This window comes from Microcebus murinus, chromosome 2, assembly GCF_040939455.1.
Source record: "Microcebus murinus isolate Inina chromosome 2, M.murinus_Inina_mat1.0, whole genome shotgun sequence".
Taxonomy (NCBI): domain Eukaryota; kingdom Metazoa; phylum Chordata; class Mammalia; order Primates; family Cheirogaleidae; genus Microcebus; species Microcebus murinus.
The window spans coordinates 28,819,348-28,846,637 of record NC_134105.1 but is presented as its reverse complement, the minus strand read 5'-3'; the positions used below and the strand labels follow the sequence as shown (position 1 = coordinate 28,846,637).

Sequence of the window (27,290 nt, the reverse complement as noted above, 5' to 3'; positions counted from 1 at the left end):
TTATAGGCATGAGCCACCATGCCTGGCCCCCATTTAACTTTTAACAGGGAGGAAGTCTGGTGTAGTCAAAACAGACCTTGGTCTGGCTCAGGAAAATAGGGTGCAGAGTGGGGCTGGCACACCCCCAAGGACAAAGGGTAAGGTCTACAGAACCTGGCTGATCCTCACCCCCTCCCCCTCCCTGGACTGTGTTGGTTGGGGCTTGTCCTGTCCCCTTGTTCATCTACCAGCAGTTGATTTGCCATGCAGGTCAGCAGATCAGTCCCCTAGTCTACGAACAAGGTTTCCTCTGGCAGTGGGAAAATGTTAAGGAGAAAGATCTATGACAGTAGCAAACAAAAATGCTGACATCCTCAGTATTTCATTGTTCCTTTGATCCTCCAAGTGATGGTAAACTGGCCAGGTCACCCACCTTTGCAGCCCACTTGCCCTCTGTGTCCTTTACCTTCCTTGAGCTTACCAGGCTCTCTTTTCTGCTTACTGCGGCAGCCCCCTTTTTTGTTTTTGTTGTGGTTTTTTTTGAGACAGAGTCTTACTCTGTTGCTTGGGCTAGAGTGCTGTGGTGTCAGCCTAGCTCACAGCAACCTCAAAACTCCTGGTCTCAAGCAATCCTCCTGCCTCAGCCTCCTGAGTAGCTGAGACTACAGGCATGTGCCACCATGCCCAGCTAATTTTTTCTATATATTTTTAGTTGGCCAATTAATTTCTTTCTATTTTTAGTAGAGATAGGGTCTGGTTCTTGCTCAGGCTGGTTTTGAACTGACCTTGAGTGATCCTCCAGCCTTGGCCTCCCAGAGTGCTAGGATTAGGAGCGTGAGCCACCGTGCCCAGCCTGTTTTCTTTTTGAGACAGTCTTGTTCTGTCACCTAGGCTAGATGCCATGATGCCAGCCTAGCTCACAGCAAACTCAAACTCCTGGCTCAAGTGACCCTCCTGCTTCAGCCTCCACAGTAGCTGCGACTACAGGCATTTGCCACCACGCTGGACTAAATTTTTTATTTTAGTTGTCCGGATAATATCTTTTTATAAGAGATTGGGGGGGGGGGTCTAGCTTTTGCTAAGGCTGGTCTGCAACTCCTGACCTCAAGCGATCCTCTCCCTCAGCGTCCCTGAGTTCTAGGATTATAGGCATGAGCCACCGCGCTGGCCACTGCAGTCTCTTTCGTGTATTTGCCCTTCTTGGCAGGGTCCTTGCCTGTAAGATCTGGTCTTGCCTCAAATAACATCTAAGGGCACATTCTAAAGTAAATGACCCTATTTCCTGATGACCCCGTCCTCCGTTAAAGCGGTTATGAATTTGGGGGCGGGGCAGAGCTTGGGCTTCCGGCGGAAGTGCTGGGAGCAAGATGGCAGCCTCCGAGAGCGCTGTATGTGGGTGAGCAGGCGTGCAGCAAGGCGGGGTCCTTGCAGCAAGCCCAAAACGCGCCAGTGGACAGGGTGTAGACCCATGAGCCCTCCGCTGCCTCGGCCAGTCTCCTGTAGGGCTTTACCCCTTCGGTGTGCAGCGCTAGTAGGCGCTGCTCAGACTCTCCACCCCAGTCCCAGAGAGGTGGTTGCAGCATGTTCTTGTGACCTCCAACCTCATCCCAAGCTCTGGCACTGGTTCGTTTCATAAAGCCCACAGCCCTGGCACCTTAGAGAGTTCCCAGAATAGCAGAGAAATTATGGAAACAGCCGCACTGCGTGGGTTGGTGAGTGCTGTGATGCAATTGTATGACAGTGAGGATGAGGAATGGCAACTCCATCCACCGAGGGGAAGGTAAATTTCTAGGATGCTCTGAGGTCAGAGATGAGTTTGAAAGATCCAAAATTAGCCAGGCAGCCAAAGTGGGGGCAAGGCTGTTGCCTGAATGGAGAGAAGCAGCAAGAGCAAAAACCCAGAGGTGTGACGAAGCCTGGCACTACGTGGCAAATACTTTGCATTGTGAAAGCAAGGAGAAAAGAGGCTAGAGTTGGGCACATCCTAGGTTAGGGAGGTCGTATATGCCATGCTAAGAAATGTGGACTTTGTCCTTTGGGCATTGGCCTTTATTCTTTGGAGAATACCAAGCAGAAGAGTGACTTAATCAGATTTGTACTTTCTTGGGGACATTTCTGTTGACTATAGAAGAGAGAAACTGGAATCATTGAGCCCATTTTGGAAACTCACTATAACTGGGGGCTTGATATAGGTCTGAAGAGGGATAGGGAAAGGAGTGTATCTCACAAGTGATTTGTATACCCAAAGGGTATACGAAAAAGGTATCCCTTTGTTCCTCCCCTCCCTGTGTTCATATTAACAGGGTGTTGCAGCAGCTGCACCAAGAGTATGGAGAGACTGATTCAGAATGCTCTCTGTCTCCTTGCAGGTGAGCTTGCAGGGGGTGGGTGAAGGACCAAAGTTCATGCTGTTTTTATTCCTTTTGGAGATAGCACAGATGTCCTGATTCTACTGTATTGTAAAACAGGTGACACTGAAATGTGTCTCTCACATTCAGATCCCTGATGCCAGGAAAAGACCTTGGGAAATAATTTTAAGTCATGTGTATCCTATGTATGGCTACTATATAATGAAGTTCAGAACACCATGACTATTATCTTGGTGATAGAAAAGGAATATTCTGAGGACAGCAAGACCAGAATGGTGGTGTGGCTCTGGGCTGAAATTTATGGAGATTGATATTCTGTTGAGTTTGAGGGAAGACAGTGATCACATTGGAACCATTTGGGGGCTTTGATTTTTTTTTTTTTTTTTTTTTTTTTTGAGACAGGGTCTCACTCTGTTGTCTGGGCTGGAGTACAATGGTATCACCGTAGTTTGCTGCAACCTCAAATTCCTGGGCTCAATGGATCCTCCTGTCTCTGCCTTTCCTAGGAGTTGGGACTACAAGTATGTGCTACCATACCCAGCTAAATTTTTTTTTTTTTTTTTTTTTTTTGTAGAGACCAGGGTCTCACTATTACCCAGGCTGGTCTCGGAACTCCTGGCCTCAAGTGATCTTCCCACATCAGCCTCCCAAAGTGCTAGGATTACAGACGTGAACCACTGTGCCTGGCCTGATTTCTGATCATTAATGTAATAACTGTATGATAGCAATCAGTAGGAGGATAGTCTTAGAAAAATCTTTAATGATTTGGCTGTAGTTTCATACCACCTGCTGGGTAGCTGTACCCTACCTTTCCAGCACACCAGACCTCCCTTCTTGGCAGCTGTGCTATTAAATAGCAGAGAATTGGGAGGGGAGCTCAGCTTTAGCAGTGGAGCGTGGCCTCTGCTTACCTGGATGAGTATTTCTTTAATTGGTATCCCAATTACAGTGCAAGTTTCTATTTGTTCTTTTTTTTAAAAGATAAGAGTTTTAGACTCAGCTCTGCCACTAACTTTTTGTGTGGACACAAACTCTGAGCCTTTAGTTCTTCAAATCTTAAATAAAAGGGCAATACTGGCTTTTGGGGAGCCCTTCTATTCCTGAGTTTTATAAATTGGTAATTCTTATTATTCTTGGTCTCCCCCAGCTAAAATAACTTCTCCTAAGGACAAGGACTGTGCTCCCTTTAGTTGTCACCTAACTTCATAGTAAGGTCAATGCTGTATACACAATGCTCAATTGGAATGAATGATTGTCAGAAAGCAACCTTTTATAAACAAAAGATACCAAAATGCTTGGAAAGGAACTTTAGGCTTAAATTCCATGGTGGTAGAAAATGGATACTATAAAAATTTTAAAAATTAGTTCATTATTTAGCTATGTTTATTTAAAACAAACAAAATGACTCATATTTCTGGAAGCATTATTGAATAAACCAAGAAAAATCTGCAAATCAGGTTTTTACTTTCTTAGTGGCATCTGAATGTGGCTTGTTTCCTCCTGTTGCTCACATATCAACAACCCATTTCTGTCTGGGTGCTGTGGCTCACACCTGTAATCCTAGCACTCTGGGAGGCCGAGACTGGAGGATCGTTTGAGCTCAGGAGTTTGAGACCAGCCTGAGCAAGAACGAGACCCCGTCTCTACTAAAAAAAAAATAGAAAGAAATTGGCTGGACAACTAAAAATATATAGAAAAAATTAGCCAGGTATGGTGGCAAATGCCTGTAGTCCCAGCTACTCGGGAGAGTAAGGCAGAAGGATTGCTTGAGCCCAGGAGTTTGAGGTTGCTGTGAGCTAGGCTGATGCCACGGCACTTACTCTAGCCTGGGCAACAGAGTGTGAGACTCTGCTCAAAAAAAAAAAAAAAAAAAAAATTCTGCTTTTGAAGGAAAGCACCAAGGACCAATAATTCTCTTTTGTTGAATTTGAGTTGGCAAAGGTAAGAAATTTTCCATTTAGTGTTTGACTAGTGTTACTCTCATCATTGGTTACAGAAGGTGTCACTCTGTTTGGGCGGGTGTAGTCATTTCCTGGGGCTTCCATAATAAATTACAACAAACTTGGGTGGCTTGAAGCAACAGAAGTTTATTCACTCACAGCTCTGGAGACCAGAAGTCCAGAGTCAAGGTTTTGACAAGGCCATGCTCCCTCTGAAGCTCTAAGGAAGAATCGTCCATGCTACTTCCTGGCTTCTGGTGGCTCCTCACAATTCTTCAGCTTGTAGCATCACTCCAATCTCTGCCTCTGTTTTCACATGGCTTTCTTCTCTGTGTGTGTCTCTCTGTGTCTTCTCTTCTTATAAGGATACCAATCATTGGATTTAGGGCCCATAACAATCTAGTATGACTGTATCTTAACTAATCACATCTACAAAGGCCCTATTTCTTTTTTTTTTTTTTTTTTTTTTGAGACAGAGTCTCGCTTTGTTGCCCAGGCTAGAGTGAGTGCCGTGGCGTCAGCCTAGCTCACAGCAACCTCAAACTCCTGGGCTCGAGTGATCCTTCTGCCTCAGCCTCCCGGGTAGCTGGGACTACAGGCATGCGCCACCATGCCCGGCTAATTTTTTTATATATATATCAGTTGGCCAATTAATTTCTTTCTATTTATAGTAGAGACGGGGTCTTGCTCTTGCTCAGGCTGGTTTTGAACTCCTGACCTTGAGCAATCCGCCCGCCTCGGCCTCCCAAGAGCTAGGATTACAGGCGTGAGCCACAGCGCCCGGCCTCAAAGGCCCTATTTCTAAATAAGATCCCATGCTGAAGTTTTGGTAGATGTGAAATTTTGGGGGATGCTATTCAACCTACTGCAGTGGCTTGGTAGTGACAGGTGTAGAGAGATAGGAAGTTCTGGTTGAAGGAAGGCCCACCACGCCTGGCTCAAAGTTCCTCCTTTGTAGTCAGAATATACAAGACAGGTCCTGCAGATGCCTGAGCCCTCTGGCCTGACATTGCTGGTTTCTGTATTCCTGCGTGTTTTCTCTGTCTCCATGACCTAATTAGCACATCCATACACCACCTGCTCCAAGAGGCAGTTGGTACATGCTCTGTTAAATATATACAATCTATACAGGTAGGAGGAGAAAGTGTGTCTTTTGCGTGTGTGCTTATGCTCCTGAGTTGTTTTTTTTTTTATTTTAATTTTATTTTAGCGTATTATGGGGGTACAAATGTTAAGGTTACTTATATTGCCCATACCCCCTCCCCCTCGAGTAAGAGCTTCAAGCATGTCCATCCCCCAAACGTTGCACTTCTTACTCGTTGTGGTTGTATATACCCGTCCCTTCCTCCCCCCTCCCACCCTCCTGACACCCAATAAATATTACTCCTATATGTCCACTTAGGTGTTGATCAGTTAATACCAATTTGCTGGTGGGTACATGTGGTGCTGGTTTTTCCACTCTTGAGATACTTCACTTAGTAGAATGGGTTCCAGCTGTATCCAGGAATATACAAGAGGTGCTATATCACCATTGTTTCTTAAAGCTGAGTAGTACTCCATGGTATACATATACCACATTTTATTAATCCACCCATGAATTGATGGGCACTTGGGTTGTTTCCATAGCTTTGCAATTGTGAAGTGTGCTGCTATAAACATTTGAGTGCAGGTGTCTTTTTCATAAAGTGACTTTTGATCTTTTGGGTAGATGCCCAGTAGTGGAATTGCTGGATCAAATGGTAGATCTACTTGTATCACTTTGAGGTATCTTCATATTGCTTTCCACAGAGGTTGAACTAGTTTGTAGTCCCACCAGCAGTGTAGGAGTGTTCCTCTCTCTCCACATCCACGCCAGCATTTGTTGTTTGGGGACTTTTTGATAAAGGCCATTCTCGCTGGAGATAAGTGATATCTCATCGTGGTTTTGATTTGCATTTCCCCGATGATTAGAGATGTTGATCATTTTTTCATATGTTTGTTGGCCATTATTCTGTCTTCTTTTGAGAAGTTGCTATTCATGTCCTTTGCCCATTTTTTGATAGAGTTGTTTGATTTTTTCTTGCTGATTTTCCTGAGTTCTAAATAGATTCTAGTTATCAGCCCTTTATCAGATGTGTAGCTTGCGAAAATTTTCTCCCATTCTGTGGGTTGTCTGTTTGCTCTCTTGACAGTTTCTTTGGCTGTGCAGAAGCTTTTTAATTTCATTAGGTCCCATTTGTTTATTTTTGTTGCTGTTGCGATTGCCTTTGGGGTCTTCTTCATAAATTCTTTGCCTAGGCCAATGTCCTTGCAGGTTAGATGTGTTTCCTGAAGGGAGCAGATACTTGGCTTGTGTTTTTTTTATCCATTCGGCCAGCCTATGTCTCTTGAGTGGGGAGTTCAAGCCATTCACATTTATTGAGATAACTGATAAGTGGGGAAGATTTCTGTTCATTATGTTGGGTTGAACTTTGTTGCTTTGTTTTCTCTCTTGAGCCATTGTAGTGTCTGGGGTTTGATCTTTAGCTTTGAGTAGATTTACATTCATGAGTGTTTATTGTGCTGATCCGTGGGTAACACTGTTTTGAGTACTTCTTGAAGGGCTGGTCTTGTCTTGGTGAATTCCCTTAGTCTTTGCTTATCTGAGAATGTCTTGATTTCTCCTTCATAGACAAAACTTAGTTTTGCAGGGAATAAGATTCTAGGCTGGGCATTGTTCTGTTTCAGAAGAGTGAGAATGGGGGCCCAGTCTCTCCTTGCTTGTAAAGTTTCAGTAGAGAAGTCTGGTGTTATTCGAATTGGCTTTCCCTTGTATGTTACTTGCTTCTTTCGTCTTACAGCTCTTAGAAGGGCCTCTTTAGTTGATATTTTGGTCAGTCTGATGACTGTATGTCGTGATGTCTTCCTGTTTGCATTAAATCTCCCAGGGGTTCTCTGAGCTTCTTGAACTTGTATATCGAGATTTTTAGCAAGACCTGGGAAATTTTCCTCTATTATATCTTCAAATAGCTTGTCCAACCCTTGAGTGTTGTCTTCTTCCCCTTCTGGCAACCCTATGACCCTCACATTAGGTTTCTTCACATAATCCCACATCTCTTGTAGGCTTTGCTCTTTTCTCTTGTTTCTCTGCTCTATCTCTGTGACTGATTTATTTAATTGGAAGGTGTTATCTTCAATCTCTGAGATTCTTTCTTCTGTTTGATCTACCCTGTTCTTGAGGCTTTCCACTGAATTTTGTATTTCCCTGAATTGATTCTTCATTTCCAGGAGTTCGGTTAAACTTTTCTTCATTGTATCGATTTCTTTTTTTTTTTTTTTTTTTGAGACAGAGTCTCACTTTGTTGCCTAGGCTAGAGTGAGTGCCGTGGCGTCAGCCTAGCTCACAGCAACCTCAGACTCCTGGGCTCAAGCGATCCTTCTGTCTCAGCCTCCCAAGTAGCTGGGACTACAGGCATGCGCCACCATGCCCGGCTAATTTTTTCTATATATATTAGTTGGCCAATTAGTTTCTTTCTATTTATAGTAGAGACGGGGTCTCGCTCTTGCTCAGGCTGGTTTTGAACTCCCGACCTCGAGCAATCCGCCCGCCTCGGCCTCCCAGAGAGCTAGGATTACAGGCGTGAGCCACCGCGCCCGGCCCCTGTATCGATTTCTTTAGTGAACTTTTGTTCCAGGTCCTGGAGGCTTTTTGTGGTTTCTTTGTGTTGGTTACTGAGTTGTTCTTGCAGCTCGTTGAATTTTCTTATGATCCACATTTGGAATTCCTCTTCTGTCATTTTGGTTGCCTGATTTTGGTTGGTGTCCATTTCTAAGGGGCTGGTGCTTCTCTTTGGGCGTGTGGTTTCCGTTTGGTTCTTCATGTTTCCGGAGTTCCTTCACTTATTTCTTCCCATGTCGATCTGTTGTTGTTTCTTTCCTTTAGGTTTTCGTTTGCATATTCACACGCCTTGTTTAGTTTCTGAGCCGGTAAGTGGTGTCTGTAGGTGAGGTTCGACCACTCCCTGTATAATGAGTCAGTAGGTGCCGTGAAGAGGGTGTGCAGGATGTCCTCCTTGTCAGTAGGTGGCGCTTGCTTGGAGGAACAGGCTATGCTGTTGTTTTTGTGACCTGTGACCAGCTCTTGTTCCCCAGGAGAGTCACTCTAGTGCCTCAGGTGGTCGGTGGGGCCCTGGGACTTCCAGGTGTGTCCTTTTCTCCCACTCAGTGAGGGCTGGTCTGGGAGTGAGTCTGGGCAGAGCTGGGTTGGGTAAGCCTGCCCTCAGGCACCACCAATGCCGTTAGCAGGGGTCAAAGTTCTGTTCTCAGCTTCCAGGAAAGGCTGTCAGGGAGGGGCTGGAATGGCCCCTCTCAGTCAGAAAGTCTACCTGTGGGGTGGGGCTGTCTGAGACCTGCAGTCTGGAGCAGGCCTCACTTCTTTCCACCGTCCCCAACTCCACGGCTACTCCTGGGTGTCTGCCAGCAGGCCAGACCTCACGCTACCGGGCCTCCCCTGGCTGTGATGCTGGCGGGGAGGTTCCCTGCGCAGGAACACCACCTGGGTTGGGCGCACGGCCTCCTTTTGGGAGGAGGGTTTCCCTCTAGGATGCTGATCTGCCTCTGAAGGCACACACACCTCAGTAGGCTGTTCACGTATATCCCTTCTGTGTCCCGGGCAATGTGAGACCTGGGTGCATGGGATCTGGTCTGCAGGTCTGACCTCTGGGCCCCAGAGTTCAAACAATATCCCCACCAGGGAGAAGAGTGCCAGTCCCAATTCACCCACGAGGAGCCCAAGCTGGGTCTATGTCTCTCAGCCTTAGGGTCTGCCCCATTCTCCTGGGATCACTGGGCCAGCAGCTCCTGGGAGGGCTGGCGAGTGGGAAGCTCACCGTCTGAGTTCCCCTCAGTCAGCTGTAGGGCCCCAAGAGGGAAGGTCCCATTCCCTGGAGGTGTCTCCAGCTGGTAGCTATACTGTCTCTCTCGGCAGTCGCGGGTAGGGTCGGAGGATGGGAGAATGAGGCAATATGGCGCCTGCCACGCAGCTCAGGTCTGTGCACAGGGAAGTGCTCTGCAGGAGTTGGGAGCCTGGTGCCACGTCCGCTACAGGTTTACCGCTCACTGGCAGTGGCCGTCTCTGGGCTGGTGTGCGCAGGTCTCTCCACCCACTGGGGCGCCCACCAGCAGTCCGAGATGCAAGGGAGGGGAGAGTTAATCACTCTACCTACCCTTGCTGCTGGTCTCCAGGCTGCTCCGGAGGTCTCTGCTTCCAGTTCTCCTCTGCAACCTCCTCCTGTGGAGTCTCCTGTGGTCTCAGATACCCCTTCTTCCGACCCTCATCCAATGTATGCTCGTCTTCTTGCTTCTTTCTTCTAATTTCTGCTAGAATCTGTCTTTTCTGCAGAGACACTCTGTCTGGCGGTGTTTCTCGTCCACCATCTTGATTCCTTGTCACTCCTGAGTTTTTATTTGAGCACTAACTATAAGAAGAGTTGAACTATAGTTATGCACTTTTTCTTTGTCTTCTTTTGGCAGGATGTTGCAACAGCTGTGGACAACATGGTATGGGTGAGGATCTTTGTTTTTTACTGAAGCTATTATTTGGTGCTACTTTTCAGAAGAATGAACCTTCATGTGCATATTGTATTTCTAGTTTCTACAATTTCAAAATTATATAGCAAGAAAAAATTGTCATTACTCGAAAGCATGCACTATGAACTGACTACTTATAAAATTAATTCTTAATCAGACATCCTCTCCATTTAACATTTGCATAAATACCAGCCATCTTTGTTAGGTAATCTCTACCTGACTGTTTTGTTTTTGTCACAAGAGTTAGCAAACTAGCCTGTGGGCCAGATCCATCCTGCAGCCTGTTTTTTGTGGCCTATAAGCCAAATAATGTTTATAATGTTAAAGGATTGGTGGGTGTGAAGAAGAATGTACAGCAGAAACTATAGTTGACGTACAAAGCCTGAAATATTTACTGTCTAGCCCTTTACAGAAAGTTTGCTAGTCTAGGTCAGTGTACTGCAGATAGAATATAACCTGATTGCAAGGTCAACTTGTGAATCTCGGGTAAGAGGCAGGGTTTCATGAAGTGTATGAGAGTGATTATGGGAAACTACTCTAGTTGGCGCTAGTCACTCTGGGAGGCCGAGGCGGGCAGATTGCTCAATGTCAGGGTTTTGAAACCAGCCTGAGCAAGAGCGAGACCCCGTCTCTAGTATAAATAGAAAGAAATTAATTGGCCAACTAATATATATAGAAAAAATTAGCCGGGCATGGTGGCACATGCCTGTAGTCCCAGCTACTCAGGAGGCTGAGGCAGGAGGATTGCTTGAGCCCAGGAGTTTGAGGTTGCTGTGAGCTAGGCTGACACCACAGCACTCACTCTAGCCTGGGCAACAAAGTGAGACTCTGTCTCAAAAAAACAAAAACAAAAGTTAGGCCGTTGTATAGTTAAACCAATGAACAACTGTGAAAGAGAAAATCTGCAAGGATCGTGACAGGTTGGGTGCTTCAAAAGAAATTTGAATTCTTATTGCTCCTGTAACAAATTCCCATAAATTTGGTGACTTGAAACAATATAAGTTTATTTTACAGTTCTAGAGGTCAGAAGTCCAAAATGGGTCTCACTGAGTTAAAATCAAAAGTGTAGGAAGGGCTGTGTTCATTTTGGGGGCTCCCCAGGAGAATCTGTTGCCTCTCCCAGCTTCTAGAGCCTGTCCACATTCCTTAGCTCATGGCCTCTTCCATCTTCAGATCCAGCAATGGCAGCTCAAGTCTTTCTCACACTGCCTCACTCTGAAACTAAATCTCTGTCTCTTTTTTCAACATATATAGGACTCTTGTAATTACATTGGAAGGCAGAGTCTAGCAGCTCATGCCTATTATCCTAAGCAGTTTGGGAGGCCAGGTGGGAGGATCGCTTGAGGCCAGGAGTTCGAGACCAGCCTGAGGAACATGTAAAGACCCCATCTCTACAAAATATTTTTTAAAAAGTTAGCCAGACATGGTGGCAGTGAGCTATGATGACACCACAGCACTCTAGCCAAGGTGACAGGGCAGAACCCTGTGTGGGGAAAGAAAGAAGTGGGCCCATCCAAATAATCCAGGATAATTTATTTTAAGGTCAACTGACTAGCAACCTTAATTATATCTGCAACCTTAATTCTTTCTTGCCATATAATTCACACGGGTTCCAGGGAGCAGACTGTGAACATCTTTGGAGGGCCAATCTGCCTACCACAAAATCCTTAAATGCCCCCCCTTTTATCTTTACAATCAATCTTCATGACTAAATATGAAACGAGAATATAATTCATGCTATCATTTTTTTAAATTGCTGGAAATAAAACTAGTACCTGATCCATCCTTGTTTCTAAGAAGGACGACAAAGCTGTAATTATAACCTAAATCTTGCTAAATTAAGGAATCTTTTTTGATATATCTTTTAGTTCTCACAAAAGGGCCTAAAGCAAACTTTTTTTGTTAATGTAGCTTTTCAAATATTAATTATTCTTGGATAATTCTGCATTTCATTCCATGTTCTCTGTTACTCTTTCATCAAATATGTTCAATCAACAAGAACTGTTTTTCTTCAGTTCAAAGCTCATCTTTTTTTTTTTATTCAACAAATATTTATTGAACACTTAACTATGTGCAAGGTACCTGTTTCAAAGCTCATCTTGACTTATTTTCTTTCTTTCTTTTTTTTTTTTTTTTAGAGACAGGCTCTCACTTGGTTGCCCAGGCTAGAGAGTAATGGCGTCATCATTGCTCACTGCAACCTCAAACTCTTGGGCTCAAGAGATCCTCCTGTCTCAGCCTCCCAAGTAGCTGGGACCTACAGGAGTGCACTACTGCACTTGGCTAATTTTTCTGTTTTTTTTTATAGAAACGGTCTCACTATGTGGCCCGGGCTGGTCTCAAACTCCAGGGCTCAAGGAATCCTTCTGCCTTGGCCTCCCAAAATTCTGGGATTACAGGCTTGAGCTACCATGCCCAGCCTAATCTTGACTTTCTAAGGTGGACTCAGGTTCTTGGTAACTCCATTTACACTTAGAATTTCAGAGAGTCCTGAACTCCAATCCAAAAATTGTGCCAGCACAGGCCTTCTTGTGTATTGGTATTAAGGAAAGGAAGTGTATGGTGGCTCAAGGGCTTTTTTGTGGCTACTTTTTTTTTTTTTTTTTTTTTTTGAGACAGAGTCTCGCTTTGTTGCCCAGGCTAGAGTGAGTGCCGTGGCGTCCTAGCTCACAGCAACCTCAAACTCCTGGGCTCGAGTGATCCTTCTGCCTCAGCCTCCCGGGTAGCTGGGACTACAGGCATGCGCCACCATGCCCGGCTAATTTTTTATATATATATCAGTTGGCCAATTAATTTCTTTCTATTTATAGTAGAGACGGGGTCTCGCTCTTGCTCAGGCTGGTTTTGAACTCCTGACCTTGAGCAATCCGCCCGCCTCGGCCTCCCAAGAGCTAGGATTACAGGCGTGAGCCACAGCGCCCGGCCTTGTGGCTACTTTTTGTGCTTAGCTTGCTGTTAGGAGGTACAGGCTCCTGGGCTGGGAATTAATCCTGAGCACATCTCAGACTTCTTAGAGAAAATGGAGGTCAGATCTGGTGGCATGTGCCTATAGTCACATCCACTCAGGAGCTTGAGGTGGGAAGATTGCTCGAACCCAGGAGTTTGAGTCCAGCCTGGACAACATATTGAGACCCCATTTAAAAAAATAAATACATAAATGAATGAATTAAAAAAAATTTTTAAAGAAGTAAATGGAATGCTATTGGGTATTCTTTTAACCTCATGGGGTTTAAGAAGCTGAGTTCTATATCAGTCTTTTCTGAATTAATTTGTGTCAGTTCGACCAAACCAATGAGAATTATGGAAAGTTCTTCCAGACCAGGTGAGTGGGAGCAACTCACAGATTCCCTATCATATCCTTTGGCCTTTGCTGCATTTTATCCTGGTCTTACTGTCTGTTGTAGTAGTGGTATAAACACAAGTAGAGTGGTTTATAGTGGAGAAGAGAATACAACACTTCCATGGAAATAAAGAATTTGAGATTCTCAGCAAGCTAGAGGCATTCTTCCACGTGAAAGTCTAGCTTTTGGACATCAACATAGACTATGCTTGTTCAGTCTTGACACTGGCTAGGATCTCCCTTTTGGCTTGACTTAGTCCTTCCTCCTTACTTTCATTTGCCTCTGCTAAGAGCTGGACTTCAGGGCCTGACATTTGTCTTGGGGAGTTCCTCTGGCTGTGAGAGCCTACATAGTGTGTTCACTCTGCTGATGGAAGCAGTGCAGAACTGAATGTGAGTAGCTAATTAGCAATTGGCTGATAGCTTGAATTTCTTAACATTCTTTTGATTCTTCCCTTACAGTCTGGTCAGATGATGACTGGTTGAAGAAGTCTGGGAAGAGAATAAGTAGGAAGATGGTTCTAGAGCCTCCCGAAAGCAGGAACCCAGCAGGTGAGAATGAAGGTTTGTGCTTTCAGAGAAGAGGCTGGTGCTTTCCACCCAGGGCACTTCTGATGTGAGTGGTGTTAGGGAAGCGAATGGAGAATCTTGCTGTTTCTCATCTAGGTGAGAAATAGCTTGTGTGTGCTCAGGTGTTTGTGGTTGCTGTTGAAGGTGGAGAAAGAGTTGGGAAAGGACAGTGCATGCTCCTCATCACTGGCTTCCACCATCCGGACGTCTTTCCTGCTCCCTCACTGAAGACCGCGGCACCAGACTCACTGTCTTCCTATTCTTGCCCCAGTTCCAGGGAGGCAGAATAATGTAGAAGCCCCTTCCCCTCAGTCTGTCCATAGTGCAAGCCTCTCCCTGCCTCATCACTTTCTCCTGCTTATCTAGACACCATCCTGACCATTATTCTTAGGATAATTTAGGGGTTCCTCCTTGTCCGTCACATGTCTCTGAGTTCCTTCCTTATCCTTCAGCTCCTCTCTCCGTCTTGTCCTTGTGCAGTCTCAGCCACTTTTGTCCCCTGCCTAAAGTTGTAACAACTGTTCATTGTCCTGATGACTTTCCAATCTCTATCCCTAACCCTCACCTTCCACATATTTCTTTCCCGATGTCTCACAGGCGCCATAAATAAAGCACACCCCAAATGAATTTCCTCACCTTTCACTCGGGGGTTCCTGTATGTTCAATCTTAGTTCACTTTGCCATCCTTCAACATAATCACCCCAACCAGATACCTCGGTGTCAGCTTAGACCTCTTGTTATATTTCATATATAGTGCATTGCCATATCCTGCTAATTTTATGTTTTAAATCTTCCTGCATTTCTCCTCTCCTGTTTTTTCCTGCCACCATTGTCTTATCCTTTCCTATGGATAATGACGGAGCTTCCTGACTGATCTCCCTGCCCCAGGCCTGTCCTCCTCCTGTCCTTAGCAGCCAGAGGGAGCTTCCCAAAGCACAGATCTGACTATGTCACTCTCCTTAGCGTTCTAGGCTGCCCTCATCTATAGGATGGAGTCCAGGTCCTGTTAAAAGATACAGAAAGTTTCTCTATGTCTGACGTGAGCTCATCCCTCCACATTTTATCTCCATTTTATATTCTAGGAAACAAGAGTTTGTAGATATCTATAAGTCTCTGTGTTTTTGCATAAGCCATTCCTCTGCTTGCAGTGCCCTTTCCAGCTTGTTTTAATCTGGCTAACTCCTCATTTTTCATGGCTCAGCTCAGTTACTACCTTCTGCAGGAAACTTCTGAATCCTCTAGTGAGTGAGATCAGTGTCCCTTCTGGTCTCCCATGGCCTCTGGGCTCCTGTGGCACTTTCTATCCTAGTAGTCACTGCATTATATTGAAATCTCTTATTTAACAAATGTTTAAATATTGCTTGTTCTGTGACAGGCACTATTCTAAGTATTTTACAAATACTTAATCCTAATAACAATTATTTGAGATAAGTACTATTATTATCCCCAATTCTAGGTGAGGAAACTGGGACACAGTGAGGTCAAATACCTTGCTCCAGGCTCTGTGTCCCTCGTACAATTGTGGGTATCTCTCCACGCTGGATAGCCAATTCCTCGAGGGCAGGGGCCATATCTATTTATTTAATAACCCCAGTGCTTGGCCTGATAGCTCAAGACCTGTATGTTTAACTATTAATCCAGACTACAATGAAGTCAGAAACGACAGTTTTCTCGTCAAGCAAATGAGAGGGTTTGAACTGCATGTTTTATTTATTCTCTAGTCGATCTTGTCTTGGAGGACGAAGTAAGGCCCAGCCTCCTCCACTGTCTTCTGATCACATAGGCCTGAGTAAGAGGGCTGCCTGAAAGGTGTGGCCTTGCAAAATGAACAGGAAACAGGAAAATATCTAATCCTGCAATTTCCTAGTAAGAGTTTTTGATTCCTACAATCAATCCTATGAGTTCTCTCACTAACAGGTATCATGTAGGAGTTCTGTTTTGCACAACTTATGACAAGAGCTGAGCAGATGGAAGAGAGGTGGTAAATCTCTCTCTCTTTGAAAATTCCTCTGAGAATCTGCTTTTCTAAAGTCTAAAGAGTTCCCGAGTGAGCAGCAGGGTGCAAGCTTCAGACCTCAGCCATATCTCAAGGGCACAGTCACACCTCCGGGGATAATCCCCTCTCCTAGGAAAGGCAGGTGAGCCAACTCTTAGACTTGGACATCCTGCTGCTGCTGCTGCTGCTGCTGCTGCTGCTGCTATCATCTTGCCTCTGAGAAGAAAGGCAGGAGTGGATGCAGCAGTTTCTCAACTAATTTACAACCCACTAATTTACAACCACTCCCTTTAAAAAGTCTGAATAGCTGCTTTTCTTTCTCCACCTCCATGCTGGCCCTTTTCCCGGCCCTATCTCCACCTAGGAAAAAGTAAATAAACTTCTTCGTCCTATCCTAAGTTTTGTCAGTAGAAATCTTTCTCAAAATCTGCATGCAGTAGCTCTCACACCCTAATGCTGCCCCCATAGCTTCTTCTGTGTAGCCTGCCTGGGAATATGGATGGCTGAGCGTAGAGGGAGGAGGTGGTGGTATGTGAACGGGTCCGCTTAACTAGGGGACGGTGGGCTTGAACTGGGGTTTGAAGATATTGAGAGTTGTGAATCGTGGGCCAGAAAAGTGCCATTCCAGGACTGCAGGGCAGGGAGAAGCGAGCTGATGGGTCTAAGGATGAGCTTGCCAAGAGGACCTGCCGGCGGGGGTTGGGGGTAGCCTCAAATCAGAAAGTGCTGGGAGGCCGGGCGAGGTGGCTCACGCCTGTAATCCTAGCTTTCTGGGAGGCCAAGGCGGGCGGATTGCTCAAGGTCAGGAGTTCAAAACCAGCCTGAGCAAGAGCGAGACCCCGTCTCTACTATAAATAGAAAGAAATTAATTGGCCAACTGATATATATATAAAAAATTAGCCGGGCATGGTGGCGCATGCCTGTAGTCCCAGCCACTCGGGAGGCTGAGGCAGGAGGATCGCTTGAGCCCAGGAGTTTGAGGTTGCTGTGAGCTAGGCTGACGCCACGGCACTCACTCTAGCCTGGACAACAAAGCAAGACTCTGTCTCAAAAAAAAAAAGAAAGTGCTGGGGTCTCTGGTCACTGGTGTCCAGCTGGGTGCTGTGGCGGTGGCTCCTGCCTCCTGCAGCCCTGTCAGGGCTCAAGGCCTTCCCTGTGGCCACCTTGCTGCAGCCTACTCGCTGGAGTTGGGTTCTGAGTGTGTGTACAGAGGAATACTTGCGCTCCTACTCGGGGAGTCATAGAGTTCTCTCTAAACTAGCAGTTTCCTCTGCACCTAGGGAGAGCCCGCTGCAAAAAAGGCTCACTCAGATCCTCGGGTGTACATGACATCAAGATCGGGAACAAGCCAGCTGGCCACAAATGCTCCTGCGTTCAGACGTTGTGCCCATGACAGCAGGTGAGCAGGGCTCTTTGTCATGATAGTGGGAAGCTGCGGCCAAGCAGGCTGGGGAGGAAGCTGCCTGGAACCCTGGGCCCTTGACACTTTCAACCTAAGGCCATCTGAGGCATCTTACATCCCAGCATCCAGTAACAAATGAGGCAGGGCAGACATTTCTGAAGCTTGTAAAGGCTTAGAACCATCAGAAAGAGTAAGCAGTCGAAAGTTATAAACTGTTTTAATTATCTTGTGGTTTGGTTTTATTTTTGGGGGTAACTTTATTTTGATATATTTTCAAACTTACAGATATATAGAATAAGAATCCTATGAGAGTAGTTCAAGAAGCTCCCATATATTCTGTAGCCATTCAGTAATTTACTTTTGCCCCCCATACTGTATCATTTTCTTTGCATACATACATATATAATACACATGTGTGTGTATATGTATATATTTTCAGTTGAGAAGGAGTTGAAGATATCATTCTTCTTTACTGCTAAATACTTCAGTATATATTTTTATTTGAGACATGGTCTCACTGTCTCACCCAGGCTGGAATACATTGGTGTCATAGCTCACTGCAACCTCAAACACCAGGGCTTAGGCGATTGTCCTGCTTCAGCCTCCTGAATAGCTGGGATTACAGGCATGTACCACCACGCCCAGCTAATTTTTTTTCTGTTTTGTAGAGATCGGGTCTCACTATATTGCCCAGGCTGGTTTTGAACTCCTGGCCTCAAGCAATCCTCCTGCCTCGGCCTCCCAAAGTGCTGGGATTACAGACCTGAGCCCGCACTCCCAGCCCTGTATTTCCTAGGAACAAGAATATTCCTTCACATAATCACAGGAAAACTATCAAAATTATGAAATTTAACTTTGACACACCACTTTAACCTTCCAGCCATATTCACATTTCATCACTTGTCCCAATATTGTCATTTATAGTGATTTTTAGTAATTTTTCTTCCCTGAAAAGGGTTTACTCATTGCATTGAGTTGGCAAGTCTCTTTAGTCTTCTTTAACTTGAAACAGTTTCTCAGTTTTTTTATCCTCTTTTTTGATCTTGACATCTTTGAAGAGAATAGACCAGTTAACATAGTGTTTAAGGTTGTTTCTCAGTTTGTGTTTGCCTGGTACTTCCGTGCGATTAGATTTGGCAGGGATACCACAGAAGCAGTGCTGTTACTGTACCATATGAGGAAGTACGTGATGGCAGTTCAGATGTTTGCCAAGTTAAAGGCATAAATTAAAAGCTGAAATTTTTTCTCCTCACTGACCCTAGCCCACTCCCAGACTGTTATTGTGTTTCCTATTAAATATTCATAATGACCCTTTTTACCTATAATCTTTTTTGTTTTAATCTAGCTTTTTTATGTTAAGCAAAGTCATAATTGCACATAATTTTTAAAAAGTCATTTTATAATAAAACATGGCATTCCTCTGCTCCCTTCAACATCATTTTTCTGCCCTGCCAAAAGCAACCAACACTCATTTATTTTAACAAATATTTTGGCTTTTATTGCTATATCTCTGAAAAATATACTCATGTTACTACTACTCGTTTTTTTTTTTTTTTTTTTTTTTTTTTCAGTGTTTCTGGGAAACAGATCATGGAGATTCGCATGCAGGAAGTTTATTGGAGAGTGATCTCAGGAACAACTCTTTTAAGAGAATGAGAGAAGCATATTGGACAGAGAGAGTATTTTCAACTGTCTTGCAGTCACATAGACACCTCAGCTGATCCCATGGGGAGTTGTGGAGCTTGGATGTCCTTTCAGAGTTGTCCTGAATTGAGACGAGGGGGGCCAGGCCTTTGTACCTCACGTGGACCAGTTGTGAATTCTGGCTGGTTCCCAGAGGTGGTGTAAACTTTGGTGAGGCAGCTCCCTTTGGCCAAGGGCATTTCCCAGGGTTGGTCTCATCCAGGGCTGGTCACATCCAACACTCCTGGGTGCTGAGGGTATGGTGGTCTTGGTCTTGCGGGGGATCTGAGTGGCTTTCCACAGCCTCTCCTGTGGCCTCCCGTCACACCACTCGGATCCACCTGCTTCATTTGATAGGTTCACTTCACCTGGGAACGACTCCTCCAGGGCTCCGGTAGTCTCTTTCCCTTGGGGACATTAGAGGAAATGAAAGGAGAGTTGGTGGGATGAACTACAGTTCCCATTGCTGCTGTTGGTCCCAGAACTACAACCAATGCTCATCATCTCCCTCCTCTACCACCCTTTCTAGATTCCTCTCAGCCTCACCTCAGCTGGCTCCTCTGTGGGTCCACATGGCTTACGTAAAGCGTAGGAGTGACCTGTGCTTTTGTCCATGGAGATTTGAGCTCCTGGTTGTTATGCCCTTGTCAGGCCGCAGCTGCCCTGTCAGAATTGGGCAGGAGAGTACAAGAGATGTGCCCATGGGTGCCATGTGCCCTTGGTGCCAGGCCTGTTCTGACCATCCCTTTTGTGTGACGGCCAAGTGGCCTTCTCCTGATGGTCAGGGTCAACTGTCCTGCTGGGATGGTGGCTCCTTTCTTACTTGCTTGTCTCTTGGCGCAAGGAGCCTAATGTGCTCAGGCAGCAGTCGTAGTTTAAAGGCTAACGGGACTCTGGTCCCCACTGGTAAAAATGTACCTTGTGGAAGCCAGGACCTCTAGATGCACAGAGCCTTGAGTGCAGGGATGGAAAGAAGAGTAATGGTAAGCAGGGCCACCGCAATGTCCCTCCCTGGGTTCCTGGACTCCCAGGACACAGCACTCTGTAATGGTCATTGATTCAGGGTGTATGTTGTGCCCATCTCACAGGTGTCATTTCTAAGCTGGTGCCTCAACTGCATATTAAGGCCTTTCCCTCTTTCTATTAGTTCTGAATGGTGTGGTGTATGATAGGAACAGTGGATCCCAAGTTCAAGTGCTGACTGCCACACCGCCTTTGCTGTAAAATGGGTCCTTGGTTTGATGGGATGTCATGCTGTATCTTAGTCCATTTGTGCTGGTATAATAAAATACTGGGGACCAGGTAATTTGTACAGAACAGAAACTTATTTTCTCACACTTCTGGAGGCTCGGAAGTCCAAGATCAAGGCACCAGCAGGTTTGGTCATTTGGTAAGGGCTGCTGTCTGCTTCCAAGATGACACCTTATTGTTGGATCCTCTGGAGGAGAGGAACAGTGTCCTCACATAACAGAAGGCAGAAGGGCAAAGGGCTAAAGGTTGTGTGAAGTCCATTTTGTAAGGGCCTTAATCCCATTCATGAGGAGAGGAACCCTCATGACCTAATCACATCTTAAGGGCCCCACCTCTTAATACCTTCACATTGGCCATTAAGTTTCAACACCTGGATTTTGTAGGGGACACATTAAAGCCATTGCATGCAGTATACTGTGTCTTTTTTTTTTTTTTTTTTTCTTAGCACGAAGTAGAATGTAGAACTGTGTCTTTTGATACCTCAAGCACTTGGATAGTGATGTCTGCTGAAGTCCAGTATACAATAAAAGCAAAATCATGTCCAGAATATTTGTCAATGCCTGTCAAGATGCATCACTGCTCCCTCCATAGTAGAAGGGGTCTTGTGTAAGCAACTTGCCACCAAGTGGATAGTTGATCTCAAAGGGTGGGAGCTCAGTGTTGGTGTCAGTTGCTAGTAGTCTGAGAATTTGGTAGTAGCAGTAGCTAGATCAAATGGCCTCGGTGAGCAGAGCCCATGCTGTTAGTCTTATGTATTGCCTCCATCCTGGTCATCATGGCTACTTTGTTCATGCACTCATCAGCCACTCACTGCAGTGGCCCAAGGGAGAAGCTGACTGATGTCACTTCCCCTAGTCTTTCTGTTTGTTTCTGTGATTGTTCAGCATCTCTTCTGTGGTGGGTATTTTCTAGTGGGCATTAACATCAAAGATCTTCAAACCTTGTGCCCACTCCCATAGTCTGACAACATGCTGCTTCTCCACACTTCCTGGTCCCTAGTTTTCCATCTGTTTTCTTCCAGGTTCCTGACCTACCATCCAAGCGATTGGTCACTGCCCTTGAACCTATATATTTTCCTGGTGCCATTTTTCTTTCTATACATAGTTGTCACCTAAAGCTCTGCCTTTTGAGAGGACTTGCCTTCATTGCTGTCATTCAGGCCCCCCTGTAGGGCAGTAGTGTAGTACCAGTCCATTTTCAGCTTGTCCCCACATACCAACTGAGCCTGCCCTTTGGCAAACCAAGCCTGTCCTTTTTTTTCCTATGTTAGCTAGCCATAAGGGACCTCCAAGTGACCATAGGTGTGAACTGAAGATGAGGTGTGGGTACAACAGTGGAGGATGACACAGGGAGTCTGGTCACTTACTCGTTCAAGCTTATTTGAACTTCTGACCCTGCTTGTATGGATTCTGAATGCACCATGTCCATGCTAGTATGGATTGCTGCAGGGCCTACCGGACTTTATGACTTAATAAATCTAACAGGGCCGGGTGTGGTGGCTCACGCCTGTAATCCTAGCACTCTGGGAGGCCGAGGCGGGCGGATTGCTCCAGGTCAAGAGTTTGAAGCCAGCCTGAGCAAGACCCCGTCTCTAGTAAAAATAGAAAGAAATTAATTGACCAACCAAAAATATATACACAAAAAAGTAACCAGGCATGGTGGCTCATGCCTGTAGTCCCAGCTACTCGGGAGGCTGAGGCAGGAGGATTGCTTGAGCCCAGGAGATTGAGGTTGCTGTGAGCTAAGGCTGATGCCACAGCACTCATTCTAGCCTGGGCAACAAAGTGAGACTCTGTCTCAAAAAAATAAATAAATAAATCTAGCAGAACCAAGCTCACGATGAATACTTCTGTCCACATGGTCACTTGATGCCACATGGTTAGGTGTTCTATCTCTGTCAGAGCCCAGTACCATTCCAGAAATTGTTTTAAGTGGTTGACTTGGAAAAAATGTCAAGTCTATAGAAAAGTTGTTACAAGAATATAACATATAGTCATATATAGTCATTCATCCTTTACATATATTCACTCATTTTTAATATTTGCTGTCTACCTATAATTAGACATATGCATATGCATATGATCTTTTATTAAGAATAGAGTCTCAGCTGGGCGCGGTTACTCATACCTGTGATCCTAGCACTCTGGGAGGCCGATGCAGGAGGATCGTTTAAGGTCAGGAGTTCGAAACCAGCCTGAGCAAAAGCGAGACCCCATCTCTACTAAAAATAGAAATTAATTGGCAAACTAAAAAATACATAGAAAAACTAGCCACGTATGGTGGCACATGCCTGTAGTCCCAGCTACTCGGGAGGCTGAGGCAGAAGGATTACTTGAGCCCAGGAGTTTGAGGTTGCTGTGAGCTAGGCTGACGCCATGGCACTCTAGCCCAGGCAACACAGTGAAACTCTGTCACACACACACACAAAAAATAGAGTCTCACTCTGCTGCCCAGGCTAGAGTGCAGTGGTGTGATAATAGCTCAGTATAACCTCAAGCTCCTGGGCTCCAGTGATCCTCCTGCCTCAGCCTCCCAAGTAGCTGGGAGTACAGACATGTACTACTACACCTGGCTATTTTTTTTTTTTAGACACAGGGATCTTGCTATGTTGTCCAGGCTGGTCTCGAGCTCCTAAGCTCAAGTGATTCTCCCACCTCGGCCTCCCAGAGTGCTAGGATTACAAGTGAGAGCCACCGTGCCTGCCCAAGTATTTAATTTAAATAAAGGTAATATATATACTGTTTTAGATTCTGAGAGCAGGAGTTTTAAATGTCTAGGTAGGTATTTTGACCTCAGCACTTGATTTCCTTTCCCCACCCCAGAGAACTTCCGCTGCCTGTGCACCTGTGAAAAGGACTTCGGCTTCAAGGGGAGCAGCTTCCACCGCATCATCCCCCAGTTCACGTGCCAGGGCGGCGATTTCACAAACCACAGTGGCACTGGGGGCAAGTCCATCTACGGGAAGAAGTTTGACGGCGAAAACTTTATGCTCGAGCACCCAGGACCATGTAGGAGCCGATCAGCGTGTGGTGACGAGTGAGGCCGGGCCAGGGAGGAATGGCTGTGCAGGAGCGAGGGACACGGCGTCTGCAGGAGACCAGCTGCAGCACAAGGGGTCCCGATCAGCCTTGCGAGGGTGGGCTTAGCTTTGGGCTTCGAAAGGTTTGTTTTTTATTTTGGCTTATTCAAGTTCCTGTTGGTCTCCTTTTATTATAAGAGGAATACACATAGAAGTCTGGTTCTGCTATTGCAGTGGTGTATTGTTATTATTGCTTTGTAACTTTTTATTTTATATAAATACTTACAGAAGAGTTATAATAGCACAATGAACCCCTATATACACTTTGGGGCCTTTTACTCAGATTCATCAGTTGTTTACATTGGTGAACATCACTTCCTATTTATTCTATTCTCTTTCTGTGTATATTATAGACAGTGCTTATTTTTTGGAGCCATGTGAGAGTAGGTTGGAGGTGTCACATACCTAAGAACAGGGACATTTTTTTGTTTTTGTTTTTTTGAGACAGAGTCTCACGTTGTTGCCCAGGCTAGAGTGAGTGCCGTGGCATCAGCCTGGCTCACAGCAAACTCAATCTCCTGGGCTCAAGCAATCCTGCTGCCTCAGCCTCCCGAGTAGCTGGGACTACAGGCATGCGCCACCATGCCCGGCTAATTTTTTCTATATATGTTAGTTGGCCAATTAATTTCTTTCTATTTATAGTAGAGACGGGGTCTTGCTCTTGTTCAGGCTGGTTTCAAACTCCTGACCTCGAGCAGTCCGCCCGCCTCGGCCTCCCAGAGAGCTAGGATTACAGGCGTGAGCCACCGCGCCCGGCCAGAACAGGGACATTTTTAACATTCCATGACATAGTAATCAAAATCAGAAAATGAGCACTGATATAATACTATTGTCTGATTTACAGTGCGCATTCAGGTTTCCTCTTCTGAGACCATGTCCTCCTTCAGGGGTGCTCGGGGTTGGAACTCGTCCTGAACTTACGCCCTACTTCATGCCCATGCTGGCCTGTGTGCCCACTCTTGCCCCACCTCCTCACTGGACACATGCCCCTCACTCTTGCCGTGGAGCCCGCTGCCCCTCTCTCTCCTGCTCACCTAGTGTGGAGCTCTGTCTGCTGGAGACTGGCACACCTGACTACCTGGGCCCCTCCGAGTTGAGGAGCTCAGGCCTTGAGGGCGCCTTGAGCAGTGGCCAGCCGTCCTCGCAGGTGCCCAGGTAATTCTCATCCACAGAGTGAAGAGAGAACACGCTCTTCCCTCGGTCCTCAGCCCTCCAGCGGGGCTAACACTGTCACTCTCAGCTGACACTCTCGCTTCCAATTCAGGGAAACAATCCCAAGAGAACTGTTGTGTCTTCCCGCCACCAGATCTACTCCGCGCCTGTGTCCTTCTCACCCTCTGATCCGCCTGCCTTCTGTGACAGTGGCAGCCCCTCTGCCGGCTCCCTCCACTCAGGCACTGCTCCCATTTCCTCCCTCTCTTGCAGCCTCCGTCCCCTGCATTGTCGCTGATATTGTCACTGCCATCAGCGCACAGGCTGCTGCAGAGTCACCAGCCCTTGACTGGTGTTCCCCTCCCGCTGCCACTGTAGTTCCTTGGTCTCTTACTAATAAGACTTTTTGGAAGAGTTGGGGAGACTCATTGCTCTGTTTTTCCTCAGCCCCCTCCAGGGAGACTTTCCTCCCTTCCCCACCGTTCTCTGGTCAGAGGCGCCAGCAGTCAGCTCGTCTCAGCCCTGCGGAGCTGGCTACTGGGGCTCCCTCGCCCTCCCCCTGTGCCTCCGCCCAGCCCGTGGCTGCTCCTCTGCTCCGCTCCGCTCTGCTCTGCGTTGCTGGAGGGACCAGTGCTCACTGTGGCCTTTCTGCTCCACCTAGATTCACTCTTTGCTTTAATGGTCCTCACCCCTTTAGCCCAGCCCCTACCTCTTGTAGCTAATGCTTCTCTGTGCTGAAATGAAAGTCATAGCTAATATATCCTTCCAGTGGCTGCCTAATTAAAAACATAGTATTATGTTGTAATTGTAATATAAAGGAAAATTAAAGGAAAGGAATTTATAATAGCCTAATATGCATTTCAGTACTAGAAATGTTTGGACACGCTACATAACTGTTGAAACGTGAGCACTTCTGCCTAGAGCAGCGGTTAGCAGTGTGGCCCGACACAGGTGTCGCGTGCGGGCAGAGTCACAGGAACGTGATTTTTTGAAATAGGGAAAATCACTTGGGAAAATTCTGAACAAAAAGAAATCAAATAGTCCTTAGTTTATATGACAGGTCTATATCTGGAAAAAATTAGTGCAAAAATTTAACTTTTGCCTGGGAGTGGTGGCTCATGCCTGTAATCCCAGTACTGTGGGAGGCCGAAGCAGGAGTATCAGTTGGGGCTAGGAGTGCAAGACCAGCCTGGGCAACATAGTGAGACCCCATCTCTATAAAAAATTTAAAAATGAGCTGGGCGTGGTGGTGTGTACCTGTAGTCTCAGCTACTCAGGAGGCTGAGACAGGAGGATAGCTTGAGCTCAAGAGTTCCAGGTTACAGTGAGCTATGATGATGCCATTGCACTTCAGCCTGGGCGACAGAATGAAATCCAGTCCCTAAAAACCCAAACTAACAAATATATAATTCTTTGGATTTATATGGAAAGTGGATGGAGGTTTTAGGTTCAGATCATTATAAACAGATCTACATGGATATTTGTCAGTGCTGTTGAAAATCCAAGAGGATTTAGAATAATTATCCATTAGGTGGGATGTTGCAAGACACCTAGATTCCTTGATTCCTCCCACTAATAACAGCAGCACCCACTATTAATAATCACCAAAAATACACCCTGAAGTCTCCATAGCCCCTAGGGGGCAGTATTGCCCCATTGAGAAGCAGCATGCTAGGGCACCACATCCACTCCCAGGGCTTTCAACCCCATCTCTGAGTTAAGTTTGTCCTCGTTGAACAAGTCTCCGTGCAGATGGTCCCTGAGCTCCAAACTCCTGTCCAGCTGCATGACTGTTGTCTTCACTGGATACCCCACGAGGATCTCAGACTTCGCGTGTGCAAAAGAACTCTTGGCCCCCCCCCCCCAAACTCCGGCCCAGGAGACCTGGGCCAGGCTGCTTCCAGGAGGGGCTGCTTTAGCCCAGGTTCGGGGGCGGGGGGTGTGGGTGTCCTAAGCCACTCTTTATTCTCCCCACTCACTCCCCTGACTTCTCTTCTGCCCACAAAGGCCCAGGGCAGCAAGGACGGGAAGCCAAAGCAGAAGGTGATCATCCCGGACTGTGGGGAGTTGTGTGAGAGGCGCTCTCTCTGCTCCCCTCTCTGCTCTTGCTCCTGTGCACCCAGGAGGAGCTGCCAGCCCCAGCTGTCTGAAGCAGGCACTGTTGGTGGCATGAGCCCTTCCTCAGGGTCAGCTTGGAGCAGGTCCTCTGCCAGCACAGCCTGGACTTTTCCCAAGCGTGGCTGTGGGCCCCGAGCCAGCACGGGAGCCGCCCTCCCCACCACGGGCAGCCTATGTGTGGCCACCGGCTTTTCCTGGCATTTGCTGCTGGGTCTGTCCTGGGCTCACCAGTCTGGCACCTGGGATGTTTTCTTTGCTAAAATAAAATCTTAGTTATTTTACTTTTGCTTCCAGCGAGGTCCCAGGTGTTTGTAGAGGTTGCAGCTGGGACAGGCCATAGCATTTTCCCCAAGGCCACCCTTGCCCCTTAGGCCAAGTCTCTGAGGAGACGCCCTATTGGCCCATTGCAAAGGTTCCTCTGTCTTCTCGCTCCCTGTCCTCTCTCTCTGCTCTCTCTTCTCTCCTTTCTTTCTCTCTCCTCTTCTCCCCTCCCTCACCTCTTTCTCTCTCTCTCTCTCTTTCTCTCTCTCTCTCTCTCGCTCTCGCTCTTTTTCTCCGGCTACCAGGCAGGCAGGTGGGTGAGCCGGGCTCCATTCCTGCTCTCACAGCAGCTGGTCTTGTTTCTCCTGGGCACCCAAACACAATCTCACCGATCTCTTCCCTCATTATGCGCTCACTGAACCACAGTCAGAACTGGATTCCTGCAGAGTGCCCAGGCCGTGCTTGGTGCTGGGGAGATATAAGCAGCCACAGGTGGTTCCTGCCTGCCCCCAACCCCAGGCCTGCAACCAGAGGTGCAGTCTGGTGCCATGGTTTGCAGCCTGTGCTAGGCTGGCATCTCGCCCTGTACAAATTTGGGACCAG

The 27,290-nt window shown here is 46.5% G+C and overlaps 1 pseudogene; it reads left to right on the top strand.

The window, feature by feature from the left end:
• Positions 1-1,291: 1,291 nt before the first annotated feature.
• On the top strand, positions 1,292-23,324 carry LOC105879534 (peptidyl-prolyl cis-trans isomerase E-like; annotated as a pseudogene).
• The last annotated feature ends 3,966 nt before the right edge of the window (positions 23,325-27,290 follow it).